General features: G+C 42.6%; 1 protein-coding gene across 10 annotated transcripts in view; it reads right to left on the bottom strand.

The window, feature by feature from the left end:
• The window catches only part of sema6a (sema domain, transmembrane domain (TM), and cytoplasmic domain, (semaphorin) 6A), a 105,947-nt gene extending 82,941 nt beyond the window's left edge, over positions 1-23,006 (bottom strand). For 5 of the 10 annotated variants that reach the window (XM_055633150.1, XM_055633156.1, XM_055633158.1 and 2 more), the window contains exon 1: positions 20,160-21,351. The gene's annotated coding sequence lies outside the window, so the exon portion shown is untranslated. The other 5 variants (XM_055633155.1, XM_055633154.1, XM_055633152.1 and 2 more) reach the window with 5 other exon arrangements.
• Positions 23,007-24,811: the final 1,805 nt, after the last annotated feature.

The raw sequence follows: 24,811 nt of genomic DNA, 5'->3' as shown, positions 1-24,811 counted from the left end.
TATCATTACATTGTGATGTTTGTCCAGATAAACGGCGGCATTAAGTGGGAATATCGGAGCAGAACATCCATGCGGAAGCTGACAAGCCAGATGGTGCCATCAAATAAAGCGAGATTGCTCAGCATGAATCAGCAGCTTCTGTGTGACCTGCTCTACACCAGACTGGCATGACCACACATAATTCTGCATTATACAGTGCCCTCCATAATGTTTGGGACAAAGACCCATCATTTATTTATTTGACTCTGTACTCCACAATTTGAGATTTGTAATAGAAACAAAATCACATGTGGTTAAAGTGCACATTGTCAGATTTTATTGTCAAATTTTATACATTTTGGTTTCACCATGTAGAAATTACAGCTGTGTTTATACACAGTCCACCGATTTCAGGGCACCATAATGTTTTGGACACATGGCTTCACAGGCATTTGTAGTTGCCTCCTTAATACAGGTATAAGAGAGTTCTCAGCAACTAGTCTTTCATCCAGTCTTTCCATCACCTTTGGAAACTTTTGTTGCTGTTTATCAACATGAGGTCCAAAGTTGTGCCAATGAAGTTCAAAGAAGCCATTATGAGTGAGAAACAAGAATAAAACTGTTAGAGACATCAGCCAAACCTTAGGCTTACCAAAATCAACTGATTGGAACACCATTAAGAAGAAAGAGACCACTGTGAGCTTACTAATCGCAAAGGGTTTGGCAGGCTAAGGAAGACCTCCACAGCTGATGACAGAAGAATTCTCTAAAAGAAAGAAAAATCCCCAAACACCTGTCCGACAGATCAGAAACACTCTTCAGGAGTTAGGTGTGGATTTGTCAATGACCGCAGAAGATATCATGAACAAAAATACAGAGGCTACACAGCAAGTTGCAAACCACTAGTTAGCTGCAAAAATAGGATGGCCGGGTTACAATTTGCCAAGAAGTACTTAAAAGAGCAACCATAGTTCTGGAAAAAGGTATTGTGGACAAAGATTAACTCAAGATAAAATCAGAGTGATGGCAAGAACAAAGTATGGAGGAGAGAAGGAACTGCCCAAGATCTAAAGCATACCACCTCATCTGTGAAACTCGGTGGTGGGGGTGTTTTGGCCTGGGCATGTATGGCTGCTGAAGGTACTGGCTCACTTATCTTCATTGATGATACAACTGCTGATGGTAGTAGCATAATGAATTCTGAAGAGTATAGACACATCCTATCTGCTCAAGTTCAAACAAATGCCTCATTGGCCGACGGTTCATTCTACAGCAAGCCAATGATCCCAAACATACTGCTAAAGCAACAAATTTTTCAAAGCTAAAAAATGGTCAATTCTTGAGTGGCCAAGTCAATCACGCGATCTGGACCCAATTGAGCATGCCTTTTATATGCTTGACAAAACAGAAGGGGACTAGCCCCCAAAACAAGCATAAGCTAAAGATGGCTGTAATATAGGCCTGGCAGCCATCACCAGAGAAGACACCCAGCAACTGATGATGCCTGTGAATCGCAGACTTCAAGCAGTCATTGCATGCAAAGGAAATGCAACAAAATACAAAATATGCAACAAACATGACTACTTTCATTTACATGACTTTGCTGTGTCCCAAACATTATGGTGTCCTGAAATGGGGGGACTGTGTATAAACACTGCTGTAATTTCTACATGGTGAAACCAAAATGTGTAAAAATGACCTTTAATAAAATCTGACAATATGCACTTTAACCACGTGTTTTTTTTCTATTACAAATCTCAAATTGTGGAGTACAGAGGCAAATAAATAAATGATGGATCTTTGTCCTAAACATTATGGAGGGCTCTGTAAGCCACAAGCATTGTTAATGAGAATATACTCCGACACAAGCAAGCTTAAAGAAAAGCAGCAGCACAATCCAGCTAATAATCAACCAATGGTTCTCAATCGCCACACATGTCAATCATTTGGTCTTTCAAATTCTTATAGCTGGACAAAAGGAGCTTCTTTCGAGACCCCCGTCTCATTATTCGGCTCATGTATCTACATAGTGAACATCTTTCACAATACCTTACCAGCTGTTGATTGCAGTCCCGTAGACAACATGACAGCAGCCCTTTACATAGTTCTCTGGTTAGAAATATGTCCCTTGGTTAGTAATAAGCCCCGCGAGCCATTACCAGAATAACAGGCAAACTTCCAACAACACTGTTCCCCAAATGCAACAGCACTTAACAGCTTGGGCCAGTGTGGAAGCCTGAATTACGGTTGTAAATTTTCTGTGTACTTCCAGTACTGAAGGCACAAAGAACATAACCCCTCTTGTCCTTCAATTCCCTGGCTTCAGATCACGCAATCCTCTGTGATGGGAACTTATTCAGAATAATGACGTTGTGCAACTTCCATGGACTGTACCCAATCAAAGTTCATCGTGATCTCATGGTGGAGTGAGAGGGCGAATGTGTGCCAATGTACTGTTACTGAAAGTGTAATTAAATACGGACCAACTTTTTATTTCACACTCTGGCATCAGTACAAGCATTGTAACTGATCCATTTTATAACCACAATGCTGTTTAATGAATGGAGCTTGCTACCAACACTATTTGCATTCACAAATGCTGTGGTAGAAAAGGTCTGTTGATGCTTTCGGTGTGTTTCCTTGAAACACAAATCTGTGGTGTTCTGGATAGTAGGTAAACACAGAAATAGTAAACCATTATATTAAGACTGGAACAACCCGTCGGCACTTTTCCAGTCAAATTTTATGTGATTTTATAAAATCTGTACCCAAATTTAAAATTAATTTGACATCAATAAAACACAAAGTGCTAGAGGAATTAGGGATGACACAGTGGCACAGCAGTAGAGTTGCTACCTTACAGCGCCTGAGACCCAGGTTCGAACCTGACTACGGGTGCTGTCTGTATGGAGTTTGTACATTCTCCCTGTGACTGCGGGGGTTATACCCAGGTGCTCCAGTTTCCTCCAACACACCAAGAACATTCAGGTTTGTAGTTTAATTGGCTTCAGTAAAAATTGTAAATTATCCCTAGTGTGTGTAGGATAGTGCTAGTGTACAGGGTGATCGCTGGTCAGTGTGGGCTCGTTGTTCCAAAGGGCTGGTTTCCATGATATATCCCTAAATAGACTTTAATATCTAAACTCAGTGGACCAACAGGCAGGTGAGTTATCAGGTTGGGACCCTTCTTCAAATGATCAAAATAACACAAAATAATAATAATAATACATTTTATTTATGGGCGCCTTTCAAGAGTCTCAAGGACACCTTCCAAAAATTTAGCAGGTAGAGGAAAAACATGTAAGGGGAATGAAATAAATAGTAGAGACATGACTAGTACACAAAGTAAATACAGAATTCAATACAAAACCCAGTATGAGGCAATTAATGCACAGATGAAAAGGGGCGGCACGTGGGGATAAGGATAGGCAGAGGTGAAGAGATGGGTCTTGAGGCGGGACTGGAAGATGGTGAGGGACACGGAATTGCGGATCAGTTGGGGGAGGGAGTTCCAGAGCCTGGGAGCTGCCCTGGATAAGGCTCTGTCCCCAAAACTGCGGAGGTTGGACTTGTGGATGGAGAGGAGACCAGCTGATATGGATCTGAGGGACCATGAGGGTTGGTAGGGGGAGAGGAGGTCAGTGAGATATGGGGGGGCCAGATGGTGGAGGGCTTTGTAGGTGAGGATCAGGATTTTGTAGGTGATCCGGTGGGAGATGGGAAGCCAATGAAGTTGTTTGTGGACAGGAGTGATGTGATGCCAGGTTTTGGTATGGGTGATGAGTCGGGCGGCTGCGTTCTGGACCAGTTGGAGTCGGTTGATGTAGGTGGAGCTGATGCCAAGGAGAAGTGAGTTGCAATAGTCCAGTCGGGAGGAGATGAAGGCATGGATGAGTCTTTCAGCAGCGGGCAGTGTGAGAGAGGGTCTGAGTTTGGCGATGTTGCGGAGATGAAAGAAGGAGGTTTTAATGACATGGCGGATGTGAGGCTCAAGGGAGAGGGTGGAATCAAAGATCACGCCAAGGTTGCGGGCCTGGGGAGATGGGGAGAACAGTGGTGCCGTCGATGGTGAGAGTGGGGTTATTGATTTTGTTGAGTGTGGCTTTGGAGCCTATGAGGAGGGATTCTGTCTTATCGCTGTTGAGTTTGAGGAAATTATGTTGCATCCAGGTTTTTATAGCTGACAAACAGGAGTTGATATGGGAGGGGGGGGGGGGGGGGGGGGGGGGGGGGGGGGGGGGGGGGGGGGGGTGGGGGGATTTGGTGCCAGGGTAGATCTGGGTGTCATCAGCGTAACAGTGGAAGTCCAGATTGAAGTGGCGTAGTATCTGACCGAGGGGGAGGATGTAGATGATGAAGAGGAGGGGGCCGAGTACGGAGCTTGGGGAACGCCTTGAGTGACTGTGGCTGTAGCAGAGGTGTGGTTGTGGAGAGAGATGAAGTGGGATCTGTTGGAAAGGTAGGAACGGAGCCAGCTGAGTGCAGAGCCTTCAATGCCGAGGTCTTTGAGTCTAGTGAGCAGGATGTTATGGTTCACTGTATCGAAGGCTGCGCTCAGGTCGAGGAGGATGAGGATGTTGAGGGAACCAGTGTCAGCAGAGGTCAGGAGGTCGTTGAGGACTTTGAGGAGAGCAGTTTCTGTGCTATGGAGGGGGCGAAAGCCAGATTGGAGGGGTTCAAGTAGGTTATACGCAAGGAGGTGGGAATGAAGTTGTGACGCAACGATATGCTCCAGGGTTTTTGAAAGAAAGGGGAGGTTTGAGATTGGGCGGCAGTTAATGAGAGAGGAGGGATCAAGACCATGTTTCTTTAAGATTGGTGTAACAGCAGCAGTTTTGATAGCGGAGGGGACAATTCCTTGGGACAATGAGGAGTTGAAGAGATTAGTGAGGTAGGGGCAGAGAACGGGGAGGCAGGACTTCAACAGGGGAGTGGAGAGAGGGTCGAGGGAGCAGGTAGTGGGTTTGGAAGAGCTGATGAGTTTGGAGATTTCAATAGGGGTGACCAGGTCAAACTGGGAGAGGAAGCAGTGTGGAGGAGGGGTAAGGAGGTCAGTGGAGATGTTGAAAGGAGGGGCCTTGGTAGGTGGTGGAGTAAATGCTGGGGAGTCGGGTACAGATAAAGATTGATAGATGGTGCTGATTTTATCAGCAAAAGTTTGGACAATTTTGAATTGGGGGAGACTTTAAAGCCAAAATAACAATGCATGCATTTCACGGACAAATTATGCATTTAGCTTGGAATATTACCTCATTTTGTGTTTGTATATAGATTGCCGAAGGTCATTTAATATTAATTTGATTAGGAAGAACATGAAAGTCAAACTGCACCGAGTACACTTTCAACAAAAATCACTACATTGTGAACAGTAATGGGAACTGTAACTGATTTTTCATTTCATTCAATAATGGGGCATTCAAACATCTTTAACCTTCTTCTGGATCATACAGGTAACATGTGTTTACACCCCTGTGCTCTTGCAAAAGTCCCTCTCAACATAAGACCATAAGTGATAGTAGGATGAGGCCATTCAGCCCATCAAGGCTGCCATGCAGTTATGGCTGATCAAATCTCCCTCCTAACCCCATTCTCCTGCCTTCTCCCCATAACCTCTGACACCCATAAATGTCTGACAGTACGACAGAGGTAGTGATGTGGGCCTGCTGCTGGGCTGATCTTATAGAGGGAAGTATCGTAGCATCATATAGCACAGAAATTGGCCATTCAGCCAAACCCGTCCATGCTAACCAAGATGCCTAATTTAAGCTAGTCCCATTCACTTGCATTTGGCCCATATCTTTCTAAACCTTTCCTATTCATGTACCTGACTGTTCAGGTGACCCTAAAAGCTCCCATTGCATCATTCCAAGATTAGGCTGATCCGCAATGTGCACTCATAAAATGGGTCTTCCCTCATTCCTGTTGGCTGCATCATTCACACACATTTCAATAACAACTCTTTGGTGGCAAAGTACGTTTGAGATATCCTGGGCTTACTCAATGACATGCTTGAAAGTGAAGGAGTAAAAGGAGACACAATCTTTCTTGAATCCAGGTATAACTGATATTTCCAACAACTACATTTTCAACTCTGATCCATCAATCATATAACCATATAACAATTACAGCACGGAAACAGGCCATCTCGACCCTTTTAGTCTGTGCCGAACACGTATTCTCACCTAGTCCCATCTACCTGCGCTCAGGCCATAACCCTCCATTCCTTTCCCGTCCATATAACTATCCAATTTATTTTTAAATGATAAAAACGAACCTGCCTCCACCACCTTCACTGGAAGCTCATTCCACACAGCCACCACTCTCTGAGTAAATAAGTACCCCCTCATGTTACCCCTAAACTTCTGTCCCTTAATTCTCAAGTCATGTCCCCTTGTTTGAATCTTCCCTACTCTCAGTGGGAAAAGCTTATCCACGTTAACTCTGTCTATCCCTCTCATCATTTTAAATACCTCTATCAAGTCCCTCCTTAACCTTCTGCGCTCCAAAGAATAATCATGGGATCAGGGAGAAAGAAGAACAGGTCTAACATTTCATTGATAAAATTATTGAGCAGAGTCACTGTTTGAATAAGCCTCTGCTGTTGTTTAGCTGTATTCGGTGTAGTGCTATTGTCAGGTAGAGCTTACACGTGAATAAGTATCTAGGTCATCAATACTAGTCGCCTCTCTTCTCACAGATGGGGGAGGAGGAGTTCCAGCAGATGGTCCTCATATTCCAACTATCGGCGTGCTGTGTTGTATCTTGAACTGCCCTGGTCTTCCACATCAGGTGATATTCTTAAACGTACAACATGTAGGTCAGGAGAGGTAACTATTCCGGGTACACCAGTGGAGCGGCGTGGGGCTCTAGAAATGATCGACAGCGGCACTGCCATCGAGAACTGCTGTTATCGATCGGGGCGACTGGTAGCCGTTCAGTGGATATTACTTGTAACAGACGAGTAATTGGCGTTCCAATGAAATTGCAAAGCACACGCATATTCAAAAGACTACGCGCTCTCTCTGGAGGCTCGCTACCTATTGGAATCCCATTCACTTTCAAGAAATACTGCACATTAAAATCCCTTTTTAAATCGATACTGAAAGATTGTATCTGGAGAGATAAGAAATATTGCTGAACGCAATTCATTTGTTTCTCCCAGAGTTGCTTAAATGATCTAATCTAGTTCCATATCACAAATACTGCGAGCAATACTTTTACTTGGGCGGCATAGTGGCGCAGCTGGGTTAATCTGCAGCTCTCTCCCGCGAGAGACCCAGGTTCGATCCTGACCTCGGGTACTGTCTGCGTGGAGTTAGCATGTTCTCCTTTGCTTTCCCCGGGTCGGTAGGTAGTAAATTGCAGTAAATTGCTCTTCGCGTGAAGGTGAGTGATAGAATCTGAGGAGAAACGGTGACAATGTGGAGGGAATAAAGTTGGGTTAGATTAGTGTAGGATTTGTGCAAATAAGTGTTTGATGGTCAGTGCGGACTCGTTGCTGAATCTCTCTATCTTTAAACCCGCACTTATCCAAAGCTACACACACTTTTACTCCAGCATTGTGTCTATCTTCGGTTTAAACCAGTATCTATAGTTCCTTCCTACACAGACCTTGACTGTACCTTAACCTACACTAAATGTAGTATGAATACCAGAAGATTAAGTTAGTCTAATTCAGGTCATACTCCTCTGCATTTCCCCCAAAAGCAGGTAGCGTTGGCACATATATGTTTTTGTTTGTCTTCCTCCTCTCCGATGTATGGCAACAATTACCGGATGAAACAAATAAAATTCTGCCGGGTTCTCGCACCGCGCGGAATCTTATTTTACACTTGCCAGGCTGCTTAAGCCACTGTAACGCGAGATTCATCGGTTCTAATTTATTTCTACAAATTTTAAGTTGGAGACCAGTGTATTTAATCACACATTGGCCTCCCAAGATTGCTGCACACATGTTAATTTGCGATTGGTAACAGCGGTATAGCTGAGACTTTTGATTGATTTATCACGTTCGTGGCCACATTTCCCAAGGGTACTAGTGGATTTCAAATCAGGCTCTCGAGTTAAAATTGTATTCCAATGAGCGTTATAGGATTTATAATTGCAAAGTGTTTATCATTCCGTTTCAAATAACTTGGGATAAAGGCTGACTAAATTAAGCAAGTAAGATTTGCAATAAACACGTTATGGTTTACAAAAAAACAAAGGTGGACAGTTCAGTTGTCGATTTTTTTCTTATTCGTCCTCCGCATTGCAGATCGGCTAATAAAGTCGATTCACATTCAAGTGAATGGTACTTGCAAAACAACAAGAGGACAGGCACCGCGTTATGTGGGTGTGACTGGTGGCGCCCGGGTAGCGTCTGTGGCCTGTGTTTCAAGCAGGGAGCTGCTACAGGGCTGTATGCGGGGAAGATGAATCGTGCGGAGTCACTCGTCCTTCCCCGGTCTTCAGCAAAGAATTAAAGCGTGGGTACACGGCATATAATGATTCATAGGTAGACAAAAAATACTGGAGAAACTCAGCGGGTGAGGCAGCATCTATGGAGCGAATGAAATAGGCAACGTGTCGGGCCGAAACCCTCGCCTGAAACGTTGCCTATTTCCTTCGCTCCATAGATGCTGCATCACCCGCTGAGTTTCTCCAGCATTTGTATCTACCTTCGATTTTCCAGCATCTGTAGTTCCTTCTTAAATATAATGATTCATCTTTTGTTTTTTATTGTGCAAGGACGAGATGTAAACAGGATGTTAAAGCCTGTTTTTTTAATGGCTGATAAACTGATAGATAACAGGTTCAAAAACACACCGATCATTTTTTTTGGTTTGAATGTTCCCTCCTAAATGAACGAATGAGTGAGCCTGCCTGCGGCCCAACTACATTAATGCTGGGGAGATTTGGGACTTTCGTGGTCATTCGCGTTCAGGAATGAGGGTAAAGAATAGCTTCCCGTTAAAGGAGCGAACAAAGGAGGCGGCAGCTCTACACCCTGCGTGTTTCACCGCCCCTAGTTCCCAGAGACAGCTCCCTCCCCCCCCCTGCAATAGTCACGCAATCTCCCAGCCCTCGGAGCCAATCTACCACACTGAACGATGTTTTGGGTTTGTACACAATCAACCATTGACACACGAAATGAGCTTTAAGCAATCCCTTTTCAAATTCTGCTCAGCACATGGGCGGCTCGAGGGAAACTGGGAGAAGTTTTTTTACATGTATGGTGTATTTATTAATGTTAAAAATATGCTTATTTTTATTTCAGAAAGAAACTTCCGAATTAAAAAAAAAAAATATGCAAAACAAAACCTGTGCAACAACTCATGCATCCTCAGTGTCTCTACATTCAATAGTGACACGTTCAGTAATGTTCGCACCTGTCTTTAAACAAAGGCCCCCGACTGATATCTTGTTTCAGGGGTGTCTCCATCGGATTCTGCCCCCTTATTAGCCGCTGTAATTTATATCCGCCCTTTCGGTCCCTGGGAGCGGGAGGGAACACAAAGTATGATCCCAAACCATTTCCAATTGTGCTCGGCGCAGCTAGAGAGGCGCTGGCAGGTTCAACGCTTCCACCACGGAGTGAGAGTTGCAAATGATACGGAGCAGACACCACCCAAACCCCTGCAGCCCAAACAACACCTCTCTGCTGCACCATGGAACTGCTTCTGTTTGTGATATTGAATCTGAGCACTTTGTGCAACTTGTCCATTCGTACAATCTTTCGACTCGAATCACTGGTGACAAGTAAAACCACATGTAAATTATTCCGGCCACCGAGATGGTGAAGTAGCTTCCGTAAACCCTACAACCGCGCCCTTCTCATCTCCATCCGCACCAAAGACTATAGTAGCTCCTCTATAGAAACATAGAAATTAGGTGCAGGAGTAGGCCATTCGGCCCTTCGAGCCTGCACCGCCATTCAACATGATCATGGCTGATCATCCAACTCAGTATCCCGTACCTGCCTTCTCTCCATACCCCCTGATCCCCATAGCCACAAGGGCCACATCTAACTCCCTCTATAATCTTTGACCCACACTGATCTCTGCAGGGCAAGGTCAAGTGCACAGGATTTGCACCCCCCCCCCTTTAATTAGAGTCCTTATGCCCTTCCTCTGTGACCAAGCTGTTTGAGAGATGCCCCAATTTCTCCGTGTGTGATTTAATACTAAATGCTGTTTGATAACACTACCTTGAGGTTGGGCCTTGTCCTGTCTTGAAAAAAGCGAGTTACCGGTGGTCAAAACTGTGGAACAGGGTCTGAAGAAGGGTCACAAAGTCGTCTATCCATGTCCACCAGAGATACTGCCTGAACCGCTGAGTTATTCCAGCACTTTGTGTTCTAGACTAGACATCCTAACCCCCTCCCCCCTCTCCCCACCTTTATCTTTCAATCTGAAGAAGGGTTCCCACCAGAAATGTCACCTATTACTTTTTCCAAATATGCTGCCTGACATGCTGAGTTACTCCAGCATTTTGTATCTGTTTGTTACAAAACCAGCATCTGCAGTTCCTTCCTGCACATTCTACATTTCTCCCTTCTTTGGATTTGCATTGTAGAAGTTGCACTTTTGCTCTGCAGAGCCTACAATGGGGTAGACAAAGGGCACCAAACTGCTAGCAGTGAGTCATCCAGGATCCCGATGGAAGAGGAGAAAAGGACATTTGGAGGCAGAGGCCCACAACTCTCCTGCTGCATTCCCAACCAGCCAAACTCCGAGACAAGAGGTTTGTGTGCACGTCCTCTAACCTCACTACTAGTCCTGTACATTGGTGAGACCAAACATAGGTTCAGAAACCGCTTCCCAGAACACATGCACTTGCTCAGCCAAGGCTTACTGGATCTCCCGGTTGTTAACTATTTTAACTCCTCTTCTCATTCCTCTACTGATCTTTCTGTCCTGGCCTCCTCCATTGTCAGAGTGAGGCCATGTGCAAACTGGAACAGCACCTCATATTCCACTTATGTAGCTTACACCCCAGAGTTATGAACACTGAGTTTCCCAATTTAAGGTATCAACAAACCACCACCCCCATTTCCCCTGCCCCTCTGGTTTCTTCTCCCCCTCTCTCCCCTGTGCCCCGACTGGACTCCCGCCTATATCTCCCGTTCCCCCTTACACCTACATTCCTTCTAGGTTCACAATTTGCAACTCTTCAAACCTTCTGGCTCACATCTTCTGTCTTTTCATCTCTGGCCTCTGTCCAACCATCTGCTGATCTAAAGCTCCCCGCACCCGTATACACCTATTACTTGCTCGGCTTTGCCTGTCCCATCTCTTTTCCAGCTTTATTCCTGCTAGCATCACAATTTGTCTGAAAAAGTGACCCGACCTGAAATGTAATTGATCCATGATCTCCAGAGATACTGCTTCACTAGCCGAGTTACTCCAGCACCTTGTGGCTTTTCTTGTTAACCAGCATCTGCAGTTCCTTGTGTCTACATTTGAGTGCTATTCTTCATCTGCCATAGCCACTGATTATTTGCTGTCACAGAACTGATGCTGATAGTAATGACAAGGCATTCTGCCAAATCATTTCTATTTTTTTTATATATGTGTAGCATTGAAAAGACTGACAACACACACAATTTGATGTTGGCCTTGTTTATGATTTGGATCAAGGGAGCCTAGCATTAGGTAGTAACTCTGCACTGACTGTTAGTGTGAATTGCTGGTAGCCAATGTTTGATCAAGATTAATTCCTAGAAACGGAATTCAAACACAACACATAAAAAGAATGAAAGCAGCCAATTGTCCAGTTCACATGTGGCTTCCTAAACATACAGATTTAAACCATAAATCTGCTTTTGTGCAACGGAAAATAAATAATTAAACAATGGAAATCCCAGATTATATATTGCTATTATCTGTTTGCACAACTATTGTATCCAACTGGAATCCTAAAAGGCATTTTGAATGAATACAAAAAGAGGATCAATGTGGCTAAAAATTGTAAGATTAAAAACATATTTTATAATGGTCATTAAACATTATCATGGTCTTTAAAATGATGAGAGGGATAGACAGAGTTGATGTGGACAAGCTTTTCCCTTTGAGAATAGGGAAGATTCAAACAAGAGGACATGACTTCAGAATTAAGGGACAGAAGTTTAGGGGTAACATGAGGGGGAACTTCTTTACTCAGAGAGTGGTAGCGGTGTGGAATGAGCTTCCAGTGGAAGTGGTGGCGGCAGGTTCGTTGGTATCATTTAAAAATAAAGTGGATAGGCATATGGATGAGAAGGGAATGGAGGGTTATGGTATGAGTGCAGGCAGGTGGGACTAAGGGAAAAAAATTGTTCGGCACGGACTTGTAGGGCCGAGATGGCCTGTTTCCGTGCTGTAATTGTTATATGGTTATATTATATGGTTAAACATGTAGCCACTTTAATAAACAGACTGTGCAGTAACTAAACTGTGCAGATCATGTATATCCAGATTCAATATTTGGTCTAAGTGATTCAGCTGACCTCCAGCCCTTAGTTGATAAGGTGAAATAATTGGTCTCTATGTTTATTTGAAGTTGATTTAAACAATTTATTAGACTTTGTTAGAAGCACACCATAATGTGAAGTGGACATGGTTGGGTTGGCTACACGGTCAATTTAGTCAAGCACCCCATGTTGACAACAATAAAACTTAAACGCAAAAGATGTGAAGCATCAGAGGTTGACTTGCAAAATATTGCAAGGAGTTAATATCCCTGAGACAAGAAGGACAATTTTTAAATACAGAGCTGTTTATGCTGAGCTACTTTGCTTTCAGTACATGAGCGTAATGTGACCAGCATTTGTCTGGTTAGAGTAGGAGATGGATTTCTCTCTGCTTCAATGAAGAGTAATCAAAACCATTTGCAAAGAAGACTTTATAACTTGACCCACAGCTACAGCACAAATGGAGCACAAAGGAAACTTCTTCCAGAATCCACATTAAGATGGTTGCATCTTATCATTTAAAAATAAATTGGATAGGCATATGGATGAGAAGGGAATGGAGGGTTATGGTATGAGTGCAGGCAGGTGGGACTAAGGGAAAAAAAGTTGTTCGGCACGGACTTGTAGGGCCGAGATGGCCTGTTTCCAAGCTGTAATTGTTATATGGTTATATGCATCAACAAGATAGCTAAATTCTGTTGGCATTGACAGAAAAATATAGACATCATCTTGAGTACAAAGGTAAAACAAACATCAAACAATCACTTCATTGTTTCTTATCTTTTTAAACTGGTGACATTTGTAGAGATTCTACACGTTGCCAATTTATAATGAGCCAACCTCTGGCAGGCCCAACACAGGCTCTAAGGATCCAGGTGGTTACAGGGAATGAAGGCTAGAAATATTGATTTATTTAAAATTTAATTGATTTCAAAGCATCCCCTCGACAATTTCAAAGCCCTTTACAGTATAAATAAAGTGGACAAAATGGTTGGTTAAAAAGACCTTTCTTAGAAAATAATCACAGCACGGCATCAACTTCAACATTATTAAAGGACTAAATAGTTGAGAGAGATTGCTCAATCTCACTCTTAAAGTACACAAACAAACAATTGATGGAGACATAATGCTCTTTGTGGTGACATTCGATGTTCTCGATGTGGCCTCTTCCACATTGGTAATATCAAACGTGGACTAGGCATTCACTTTGTTGAACACACCTCATTCGACCAGCTATCTCCCCACTACTCCTTCAGTCTGATGAAGGATTCCAAACTAAAACATGGTCTGTTCATTGATCTCCACAGATCCACCTGACCTGCTGATTTCCTGCAGAAGTTTTTGCTAAATATTTGGCACTATCTGGGTGGTGTGATTTTAAGTGAACTGCTCTCAAAGCGATTACGATACATATCTATAATGAATCGTGTTTAACATTTTTTCGAGAACATTCAAAATCTGATTGATTACTAATCAAAGTTTCTTAACACTTTCACCTAATACCCAAAGTAAAGATGTTGTTGGTATCCTCAATAAAATGATTAATTATTAATTAATTAAATTAAAAACTATGAATTTTATGCCTTGCTTTCATACTAACTTTTGTATTACCCTGCAATTAATAGATACATGGAGAAACAGAGTGGTTTTTGCTCCTACAAGCCCACACATTCATGTAAACAATATTACCGACACTCTACAGAGGATGCAGTAACTTTCTGATCGCATTTCCTTCAATCTAATCAGTGTTCACTTCTTCTTGCCGCCCCCCCCCCCCACCAACCTCACATCTGTCTGAAGAAGAGTCTTGACCCAAAACGTCGCCTATTTCCTTCGCTCCGTAGATGCTGCCTCACTCGCTGAGTTTCTCCAGCATTTCTGTCTACCTAATGTTTACTTCTAACGCATTTTCTGAAATCAAGCAGTATGTACTGCAACTTGTATAATAGATTAATTTCAGGGATACATTTGTGGTCTTAGGAGCTGACATCGAAGACCAGGTATGAGGTGTCAACGCATTCATTTTAAACGAGTTGCCAAGCCGGTCAAAGAAACTCATTTTGGAGTTTCTGAACTAATCAAAAGATAGGTTGTAGCCTGCTGGATATCACAGATTGATTATTGTGCTGAGACAGGGAGGTGAAATATCTGAAATAAAAAGACAGAACCAATTCACAGTTCCCTATGTATCTTGAAAGGACAACAATAAATCTTTCATGATTTCATACCAGTTTCAAACTCCAAAACTGCAATTATTATACTTTTGAGAGACACAAGTCCAATGGTAAATTAGTTTGTTTCAGCTGTTATTTCTGTGGTTGAATGGTCAAACTACCTGCTTGATGACTGGCAGCTTCTTCCAATCAGTGTGGATCTATCCAAGAATGCTGCCATTTTAAGTATAAAGTTGAGCCCCTTCTACTCCCAGCCTCCCTCCACCCTCACCCGCCCCCTTCCTGGGAAGTTAGAAATTAAATTATGCTAACAGGTACCATAACTATATGGCAAATGCTAACATTGAAAGAAGTAACACTTGTTCGTGAGTGGAGGCAGCGATGTCATTTATTTTAAGGTTGCATGTCCATTCTTAATTCTGTAAATCACCTATAAGTGTGAAGCAACTAAATCTATACAAACTATATTTCTGAAATGCAGTTATTTGTTTAGGTAAACATAAACTATTCTGCAGCCCATGTACAACACAGCCATTATAACTATGTTTTTTCAGACCAAAGGATGCAATGATAATAGTATTTATAATTATCATAACAACATTTTAAGTGCCTGGTCCCTCCTACCAACTGCAATGAGAAACCTCTGCCATTTGAGGGCAGTGTGCCTGCTAGCAGAATTTAAACAACCTGTTCCAGATCATTTCCTCTGCTTTCCATTTACTGCTTCCAATTCTCAAGGTTTACTTTTTATTAGCAGCTACAAATGTAACTAACATTGCCTGACATCTTTATTATGAATGGCACCAAAAGAGACATTCCTGTTTCATTAGGAACCTGCAAATAATTTAAATATAACGTTTGGCAGTTGTTTTCTTCAGAGTACTCTGGAAAATTCTGGGATTTTTGCTATAAAAATACCAAATGCTGTCCATGTAGTTACATTTTCTGCTGGTATGTGCAGGTTTCTCTGAAGTTTGTGGAATTTTATCCCAAAATCTACAGGTTAGGTGGAGATATTAGATGCAATCAACTAAAGAAATATTAGATTGCCACTGCTCAAATATAGATCTCCTTCTCCCGTATGAAGAAACATTGAATATATTAAATACATAAACTTCTAAAGTGATGATAAAGCATTTTAGGATATTGAAGCTTTAATGCAAGCCTTGCTTAGATGCTTTTTCAACAATGACGCTGATGGATATATTTATTAATCTCAATTACTTTGCTTTGAAAGCCCAGAAGATAAGATTTTATAATTTGTAGGAAAAGTGATTATTTCTCTTTCAGCTGGAACATATTTGTGCAGCCAATAATTGGCAAATACTGTGCTCTACAGGGAGGATCTTGGTTCTAACATTCCACACTACCATTTTTCACATACAAAGCTTTTCCTGCCTTGACTGCACTCTTACCATTGGGAAGAAGGCATAAGAGTCTGACCAATAAGTCAAGAACAGTTCTTCCCAACAAACACCAGGCTCTTGAACACTATACAACAGTAACCTCAATGATGAACTATGTACTTTGGCTTTACCAGGAACTTTGGGCTTTTTTGCACTAGTATCGGGGTCATTAATTAATGACTTTATTTTCATTTAATATATATTATCCACGTGCATTGTGTTTACATGCCTGTAATGCTACTACTAAGAATTTAATTATTCAATTATTGGTACATATGATAATTAAAATGAATCTCTGGACTCTTGACATTGCTCACACAGATTGGTAGATTCTTTCATTTGCCAATCTATTGATTCTTCTAAGTGAAGAAGGTTATGAAGAGTTACCACAGAATCTTGATAATCTGGGTAAATAGGTTGAGGAATCGCAAATGGCACACATCTATCACAGGGAATAGTAGGGATCAGGGGAGTGTAGTAGAACATATTTAGAACTATGAGCACATTATTCCCTGTCAGTGGAGTAACAGATCGACAGGATGGTGAATAAGATTTTTGCCATACTGCCTCCACCAATCAGGGCATTGAATATAGAAGATGGGAACTTATGTTGGGGTTGTACAAGACATTGCAGTGTATTGGATTCAGTTTTGTCACCCTACTTTGGAAAGATGCCATTGGGCTGGAAAGAGTACTTAAAAGATTCATAAGGATGTTTCCTGGACTTGAGGAAATGAATTATAGGGAGCAGTTGGGCAGGTAAGGACTTTATGCCTTGGGGCATAGGATTCTGAGACGCGATCGTATAAAATTGGATAAAATCATGCGGGGCATAGATAGAGTGAATGCACACAATCTTTTTCCCAGGATTATGGAATCAAGAAATAGTGAGCATAGGTTTAAGGGGAGATGGGAAAGATTTAAACTGAACGCGAGGGGCAATCTTTGCACACAGAGAATTGTACTCATATGCAATGAGCTGCCAGAAGAAGTGATTGAGGCAGATACCACAACAACATTTAACCGATATTCGTACAGGTACATGGATAGAGAAGATTTAGAGGGATAAGAATCAAATGCAGGAAAATGGTGTTAGCTTAGATGTGTATATGGGTCAGCATGAGTGAGTTGGGCCAAAGGATTTGTTTCTGTGCTGTATGTGATGTGTATATTATATGATGTAAATACTCCTTCAATGGGGCATTAAAAGGCTTTGCTCTGCTGGTGAGAATTCTGCCTGTTGATGTTTGGTAAATCTGATTTATGATGCTTGGATATGTTTAGACTTATCTGAAACCAAACGTTACCATTTAGCAACCAGAGAAGCACAAACATCATCACTGACTAAATATCATCCTTATGGCACTGCTTAAAAAAATACAAACGCATACTTGTTCAAGGACAAAGCACACAATGGAGTATTTTAATCATTCTATATCTTGAAAAAGAAAGATAGCTATCATATAAGACCATATGTTTGCATTTTTCCACTACGTATCAATAAAATCTCAATAAAACACGTGTACACAATATATGTGACATTAGCCATTCATTTACGCATGTAAAGCCATGTTTTCAGAAGCATTGCTATAAAACATCCCTTCTATCTCTAGGTTGAAAACATCTTTGCACTTGTGATAAAATGTTTACAGATGGCACATCCCCCCACTGCTGTCTGTGAGTGTGCAGTGGGCACATTCAGCAGTTCCCTTGTAATGTTATGTAACATGCAAACTAAAACTAAGTTTCTGGAAACTAATTTTGAAACTTTACTTTCCATTGTAGATGCTGGTTTGGGGGAGTGAGGGTGGATGAAGACTGTTGTTAGACTAAGACACAATGGCTGCATTGCCTTCACATGTGCCATAACAATTCTATGTTTTCTATTCCGTGGAAACTGCTTCCGCAAACTATAAACTATCATAGTACATCATAAAAAAGATCTAAGTAACCACTGAACACAGCTGAAATGTAAAACTCTATATCCTGTATTTTAGTAAATCATAAGGAATCAAAAATCTGCTGACAGTTTTAGGTACCTCATTCACTGCAGCAAAATAATGCTGCAAGGATCAGTCAGTCAGCACATCTTCTGGATCTGCCTTACAGTCAAGTGCAGAGTAAAACAATGATGCATTAAGCAATAATTAAGCTTAGCAAACAGTTGTAAACTTAAAAGGGAAATGTTCAATAAAGCGACTGCATCAAAGCTCAACTTACTTTGATGCTACAGCGACAATGCTGATCATTTTAGTGCAAACCCATAAACACTAGACAATCATATCTGGGCAAGCAACCCTTATCCGTATGACTAGCCTTTGATCCAGTAAAGCTTCCACTACTATCGAATCACAACATTACAGATTTTCTATAGCACAGCACAACAAAGGGATTAGGGCACTTTATTACACCTCAGCAACCCATCGGCAACCCAACACCTCAGCATAATGCAAAGGTCGGTTAACTAATTTCCCTCTCTGAAGGTAATGTTATATCCAACAAAACATTGCCTGGGCCCTCTACCGCAGGATCCCACCTTTGAATCTTTGTCTCGATTGACATTTGAACCCTGCTGATTTGACTGCTTGCGCCGATTCCCGCTTAGGCCACCAGATGGAGCATAGAACATAAAAAGAAGGGCGAGGAGAACGGGCGGCGAGCCCGGTGGTTCTGAGAGAGGAAGGGAGGGGACTGGGAGCTCTGCTCTCACACAATCCTCATCTGGGGGAGGAACCGCGATTTCCCAGATTAGCATTGTGACAGGAACGTAGAAGTGTAAAAAAATATATAAACACTCTGTCATGTACACAAACATCAACATACTCATACACACTTACGTTGCTCGGCTGAGCAAAATTAGGTAGTCTGACACTCAGTAATGGCCTTTGGGAAAGCCACAGAGCAACCTGATCAAAAAACTGGGTTAACACTTCAAAGTGCCAGACACCTCCATATGGAATAACTGTATCCGCATAAGGTTCCGATGAGAAAACATAGCATCTGCTGATGAATAATCATGAAATCATGATTGCTATTTGCAAATGCTCAGTGGTGATTGGAGGGGCTATCGTTTCACTGTACACGTGCCGTTTGATAACTAAAAATATTCTTGCTGTCCAAAGCTAACTCGTAACCTTTTGCAAATGAGAATGAAGTCGCTCCACACAAAGTTCACGGGAGAGGCAGGAATGGGAGAAGGGAGACTTCCCGACACCCTGAACATTTTTTTTGTTAAGTTCCACGTTGCTGCCAGAAAGACTGGTGAGCATGTGGCCCTACTGTATTTCCAACCATTCCCAAGACACTAAAACACTATCAGAGGCTTTGAAACTATGGAAACTGAATAAGTAAGTAGCTTCCATGATTAATAGATGAAGATCCTGACTGAGCGATAACTCAAACCCGTAGGATCCACACGCACACAAAGCCAATTTGAAAGTGCAGATTTTCCCCGTAAACTGATTGAAAGCTTGTATGTGGTTCGACAGTCCTACCCACTGTATCCATTTAACCCCCCTCCACGCAAAAGAAAAAGACGCGCTCGCCTATGCAAACAACGACTGGAGATAGATCTCAGCTCGGCACAGTTGAATACTGACACCAGTTTTGTGAAGGATGGGAGCGGGTCTCCAGAGACGCCAGTCCAGTCAAGATATCCCGCATGCCACAGAACATTTAAAATGTAGATTTCACCAAGCCACTGCACATTGTGTATCTCTTAAAATGTGGTTCATTTCCACTTCGCAGCAGAGACGACAGAAGCCTTTAAGAAACATCCCCACCCCACTCCCGCCGCCACAAGCTGCATTACATTTGCTCGGCGCCTGTGATGTTATTCCACATCGCATTTTGCCTGCATAAGCAGCTGTTGGACACTCACCCCTGGCCTGACCTCATGCTCCCCCTTCCAAATCACCCACTCCAAGACACCCGGGACCCTCTTTTCCCCATTCTGTATCTAACTCCCTGCACTGGGAGTGTTTGACGGGGAATCTAGCCTCGCAGGGTAGGTAACCAGACAAGTGCTACACATTGCGACTAAACTATTTCGCTGGTGGGTGCTCACAGTTCTCTTGTTCCGTGTATTGTAATGTAGCAACAACTGTACTGCTTTCAATCTAAACAAAAAATGCACGTGGAGGGTTATAGACTTGTACAATTGCTTACGGTTTCAGCAGGTTACTTTCAACTATTTCGCCTTTAACTGTTTTACGGACACACAGAACAAAGGCAGCGAGAAAGATCAGTCCTCAGCTCCGGCACTCCCGGACTTTCAACACAACGCCAACCTCCACGCTTGCTCCGCGAAACCCTGGGTTCTAAGCAATTACGGTCTGTTCAAAGGGTTTTGTAAATTGACCCGGACTACTAACTACTACCGTCTAGTGCATACAAAAAGAAAGCCGCTTAGTATTTAAAAGTACTGCCCAAAAGATAGCATTTTATGAAGAAAAGCGAACGGGGGATGAAAGGATTTTGGAAGGAAACTTTAACAAATAAGAAAAGAGACGTATTTTCTAAATAACACACAAGACTACGTGGTTTCTGCTCGATCGTTAGAAAAAGAAAATATATTTAGCATCTGTGTCAAAAATTAAAACAAGCCACGGCACTCAACAACAACAAAAGAAATCTTGAAGCTAAATGCAATACCGCCAGAGAGTTCGCACCAGTCCTCGGGTGCTTAATGCCAGCAGCTGAGAGATACAATCCAAACGCCCCGGTTCTACTCACACAGTTCCCGGTAGATATGGTCACGGCCGAGGGTGAGCAACTATTTGAACAAATCTCAAGAAAAGAGGCGCAAAATAACAGAGCACATGCTCGCCAAACACTAAAACAAAGGTGCAAAGGCTTGATCCGTGGAATAATCAGAGAGTCAGTCTACCTTCTGGGTTGGTAAAGGCAGGCGAAGGACTCGAACCGGTGGCACTGGTGTCTCACTAGTAATCCATGATTTAAGGCTATCTGGCCAGCTTGACTCACACAGCGCTTGTCAGCCCCTGCGAGGGGGACACATCTGTCCTTCCCGGAGAAGGGGGGGAGTAAGTCGGCGATCCCCAGACCTTCCCGGCTGCATGTGGAACTTTTACTGCTCAAAAAAAAAATCCTGTTCATACAAATCCGCCAGAAATCCACCCAGGAAAACTCTCGCCGATCCGCGCCACTATCAATGGGAGGGGGAGAGACTTGGCTCAAGTAGAAGCCGATCTCTCCTGCAGCCGCTGGTGTAAGCCTATAGCTCCTTGTCTGAGGTCCTGTCACAGCAGACTGGGACGGCGTTGGCTACTCAGGCTCCGAGTCATCTTATTTGGAGATGTGCAGGACAAGCAGCCTGTCTTACGAGCGAATGCCCCAGTACTTACCCTCATCCTTGCCTTCAAACTCCAGCTGTCACTGGCTATCCGCTTTGCAAGAGGCAGCGATCAAAACCCGGCCTGGAATTTATTTCTTCGGACTGAACCAACGCTTTGCACTCAGCAGCGGGGAGGCTGTTCCCCAGTCGCGCCCAAATCCGGTCCTAGATCATCTGTTCAGCATTTATGCAGGCATTTTAGGAAATCATTTCCAACTTCATGCGAAATTGAATAAAAAGAAATCCTCACAGCCGTACAGCAATTGACACTTTGGAAATGATCAGTTCGCCGGGATTGGTTTAAGAGCCAATCCGTTTTTTCAGCACTGAGATATATCCTGTTAATCTACCATTGACAGTTTCAACATGTGGATTGCAATCTATCCTTAAAACACCTCCTTACTTGCAAAGCAAAGCTGATTTTGTTTTCATTTATGCAATGCTATCGACACGCATTTTCATACTCCACCCCCCCCCCCCCTTTTAATTTTATTCACGCGTTTGTTGACATCTGAGATTTAAAAACAATGGCAGATTAAAATCATAACAATTGCAGGTAGAAGTATTCTTCTGTATTTAGACCATTGGAACAGTGCAACGATAGGAAATGCGAAATAGAATACATTGCTAAACGAAAAGGTCAGTTGCAAACATGAAAATAAGTTGTATTCGCTTGTCTGCAACTGCTTTTGTTTAAATTAAGTTTTGCGGACATATTACTTCGTCGCATGGGGATATTTAAGTTGGGAGGGAAAGTAACGGAGGGAATGAACACCTGGGCTATAAAGTGGGTGGCAGTAAATATGTGAAATGACCCACAGGCTGGTTCACAAACGACCGCGAGGTAATTGCAACAAAAAAGAACAATAAAAGATAGAAAGGCAAGAAAGAGACACAAACATGGGGGGAGTGAGAGCACGAAATACGTTACAACTTCAGCAAACCAAAAACTAAATTATTATGCGTAGGAAGGAACTGCAGATGCTGGTTTATATTCTCATGTCAAGTTTCACTTCTACGCAAATTACAAAACAGAAAGGCCCTTTTCCTTTAACAAGCACAGTGATTTTTTTTAAATATAAATAACTTCGTCTTGTGTACACTGGCTCTTCGCAAACCGATGTTACCAGTGCGTGCTGCTATTTCCTAATGCGGCAGGTACGTCTCCCGCTTTCCTCATTGTAATACCCAGCAGGACCGTCAGCAAACTTAATGGCTGCAGAAACACTGCGCGGCATTCTCCAGAGGAATACTGCTAATGCCGGACACTTTAAAACATATCAAATGCTTAAAATTGCCCACATCTCCCTGCACCCTCTTTTATCTTTACCCCCTGTAAAGTGTATCTCCCTTTCGCCCTTTCCCTTCATTCCTCCTCTCGTCCTCCCATTATCTCTCCCGCCCCGTGCCAAATGATTAATTTAATCTTCCTCGTTCACTTCATTTTAAACGCTGGGGGATACAGTCCCATTGCTGCGTGATACTTACTTTTAGTAGATTAAAAATGTAAGACATCAAATAAATCCTGTCCAGAGGTGCCGAGCAACGAAATACCTGCCACCCAGCAAGCAGTTCCATGATTTGTTTTTATCACTTTCAGTGTTGGTCTTCGGTACTTTTTGGTTGCTTTGAGTGGGAATGTAAGATTGACTATATAAGCGTGCGGCAAATAATACATAATTGTACAGAAGACATAATTATTCATACATGTGGGTTGCTACATAACGAAGGCTGCCCACATGCATGCATGGAAATGAATGGAGAGTCTAGAATTAGGGAACTGCCTCGGCAATTAAACGTGAGGCGAGAGATAAGTACATTTATTTACACAGACAGTTGTAAATCGTTGTAATTCTTTACCACAGGATGCTCAGTCACAACGTGTATTAAATGCCGAGATCAATCGTATTTTGAATCGGGAACAAAAGAGAACACGGTGGGGAAGGGGCAGCAAAATGGCCCATGCACAATGCCACCCATCTGACTGAATAGCACAGATTGTCAGGGATTGTAAGGGCTCCTCCTGCGACTGTTTTGTAGAAGTATCTGACCACCTACTCTTGACATTCAATGGCATTACCATAGTGAAGGAGGGTGCGTGTGAGGGGTGGGAGTCACCATTGTCCAGAGGTTCATCAGGGCCAGCCACATAAACATTGTTTTTCTATGAGCACGACAGAGTTACTTACCTCCTAACACCCAAGGCCTTTTGACCAAGGGAGATACATGCCAAGCTAAGTGAGTGCAGTTCCAACAACACTCAGATAGCTTGACACCATCCAGGACAAGATAGACACAAAATGCTGGAGTAGTTCATCAGTCTGAAGAAGGGTCTCGACACAAAATGTCACTCATTCCTTCTTTCCAGAGATGCTGCCTGTCCCGTTCAGTTGCTCCAGCATTCTGTGGCTATCTTCGGTTTAAACCAACATCTGCAGTTTCTTCCGACACCATCCAGGACAATGCCTCTTGCTTGACCAGGAGGTGCATTGTCCAGAAGTTCAATGAACTGAGCTAAACTAAACTAAACTTTCCCTAGTCTAAAGATTCGCTCACTCTACCACTTGGTTGCAAAGTGAGCCATCCACAGTTGTTACACCAGTTTACCTCTACAGCGTCTCCCAAATCTGAAATTTCTGACAATTAGAAGAACAAGGACAGTAAGTGCATGGGAAATCATTAGAACATAGAAAAGATATATCACAGGAACAGGCTCTTCAGCCAACAATGACAGTGCTGAATATAATGCTAAAATGAACTAACCTCACCTCCCTACACATCATCCATCTCCATCCATTTGCTGAATGTTAAAGTCACTAAATAAAATCCTCTTAAATGCCACTATCGTATCCGGCTTCACCACTAGACCTGACAGCATGTTCTAGGCACCCACCATCATCACCTGTGTAAAATACCTACCCCATACATATTTAAACTTTGTCCAACTCTCTTTAAAGCTATGCCCTGGGAAAAAAGATTCTGACTGTCTACTCTATCTATGTCTCTCATAATGTTATATCTTTCAACAAGTCTCCTCTCAACCTTCAGCTTTGAAGAGAAAATGACCCAGATTTGTCTAACCTCTCTTTATAGAAAAAAATGCCACTAATACTGTTAGCATTCTGATAAACTTCATCTGCACCTTCTTCAAAACCTCCATCCACATATTTCCTGTAATGGGGCTATCAGAACTGCACGTAATACTCCAAATGCAGCTGAATCGAGAATTATAGAGCTACATGATTCCCTCCAAGTTACATTCCAACTGGACTTGGGAACATACTGTTGTTCCTTTACTGTCTGTGGCCCAAAATCCTGCAACTCCCTTGTAGATAGAAATGTAGGAGTGCTTTCTCCATCAGTTCATCATCACCACCTAATTAGGGATTGGCAATTAATGTTGACATGCCAGTGATGTGCACATCCCTAAAAATGAATAAATTGAAAAAAATCTTGATTTTAT

The sequence above is a fragment of the Leucoraja erinacea genome, chromosome 3 (assembly GCF_028641065.1).
Source record: "Leucoraja erinacea ecotype New England chromosome 3, Leri_hhj_1, whole genome shotgun sequence".
Taxonomy (NCBI): domain Eukaryota; kingdom Metazoa; phylum Chordata; class Chondrichthyes; order Rajiformes; family Rajidae; genus Leucoraja; species Leucoraja erinaceus.
The sequence above is the reverse complement of the archived record's forward strand: the minus strand, read 5'-3'. Positions and strand labels throughout refer to the sequence as shown.